The 1450-nt window shown below is 51.4% G+C and overlaps 1 protein-coding gene across 1 annotated transcript in view; it reads left to right on the forward strand.

The window, feature by feature from the left end:
- LOC104077948 (integrin alpha-11-like) overlaps nt 1-1450 on the forward strand; it is a gene marked incomplete at both ends in the record, with an annotated part of 18995 nt that overhangs the window by 12086 nt on the left and 5459 nt on the right. The gene's annotated exons all lie outside the window — the stretch shown is intronic.

Consider the following 1450-nt stretch of genomic DNA (forward strand, 5'->3'; position numbering starts at 1 on the left):
CCCCCCCAACCATGAGCAAACTGGCATCGATAGTGCGGCAGAGGCAGAGGGAGATGAGCAAACTCCTTGTAGAGGTCAGGGAGAAGGTACCAGATTTCCCCGAGCTTCTGGATGCTATTGAGGACAGTTCCAGATGGTTATTATTTTCCCCTAATTAATCTCCTCATTAGCAATGAAGCTGTAAGACAGGAAGTATTTCCATGAGAATCCTTAAACACTGCTTAGATTTTGGAGCTTTTAATTTGGTGAGCAATTCCGTTTTATAGTGATGGAATAAAAGAATGAGTGTTCAGCGTCTTTGTAGAAGCAGCGTTTAAAAAAACCCGACCATTTCTGGTCTAACAGGGAACATCTGTGCCGGGGACGGTCGCTTTGCCAGCTGCTGGGTAGGGCGGCGCAGAACAAAAGAGGTCCTGTTTATCTGGTGATCCGGACTTGGACGGTTGTATCCACCGATAGGATTTTGAAAGCAAAAAAGCAATGGAGCAGATTTATTTTGGGGCTAACACATTGGGAGCAGAAGATGCCAATAACCCGTGGTTCGGGGTATTTTTGAACTAGCCTGGAAGGAATGGCCAAATTCCTCAGGTCCTGCTCTCCTCCTCCTTTGGTTTGCTGTTTTGTGCTATTCTGGTCAAGTCCACAAGAAAAAGTGAGAAAAATGCTTGCGATGTCCCAGATACATCCTGACTAGTGGCCCGCACCCTTGGTGGATGTATGTGTTTTTATCAGCTCCTCTTATTTTTAAAGAACAGATAGATGCCTAATGTCCTCACCCGCCACTGAGCTGGGGATCCTAACGTGCCGCTCTGGGCTGCTCGTAAGCGAACAACCCCAGGTCGGAGCAAAACTCCTGGAATGTCACTTTTCCAGCTTTTTAGTGGGGAAAATTCCCCGCAGATCCCAGTGTGAGTTGCTATTACTGCTATACCAGCTCCTTGCTATTCCTTCGGGTATCGCTAGGCAGGACCCCTTCGTACACATCTGAGTCCTGAAGACAATCCTGGCATGAAAATATTCCTACCTGAAGCAGCGGTGAGAAGGGACACCTCCGTTCCCCCCTCCCCGGGGCCAGCCCTGCCCACCTTGGGACCTCAGATGGATGCTGAGGGTTTCGGTGCTGGTGCCAGCCATGAGTTGAGGTGGTGATAGGGGTCCCCCGCTCCTCCCCATGTCGTCAGATGGTTTTGCAGACCTCGCTCGCTGCCAGGCATTCATTTGCCCCTGCTGCATCTGATGGCCGTTACTTCCAAGCAGCAGTGAGTCATTGTCCCCGGCTTATTGCTGCCTGCTGTCAGGGGAAGGGAAAGTCAAAACAATGCTTTTGTCGCTTGCGCCGAGTCAGGTCAGGGGAACCCCAGCAAGGGACCCTCTCCTGACACCTCCTGAGCCGTGAGCCGGGGGCTTGCGCTGGGGAAGCCTTTTTCCCAGGGGGGTGGGTGGGTGGGTT

The sequence above is a fragment of the Fulmarus glacialis genome, unplaced genomic scaffold, assembly GCF_000690835.1.
Source record: "Fulmarus glacialis isolate BGI_N327 unplaced genomic scaffold, ASM69083v1 scaffold26316, whole genome shotgun sequence".
Taxonomy (NCBI): domain Eukaryota; kingdom Metazoa; phylum Chordata; class Aves; order Procellariiformes; family Procellariidae; genus Fulmarus; species Fulmarus glacialis.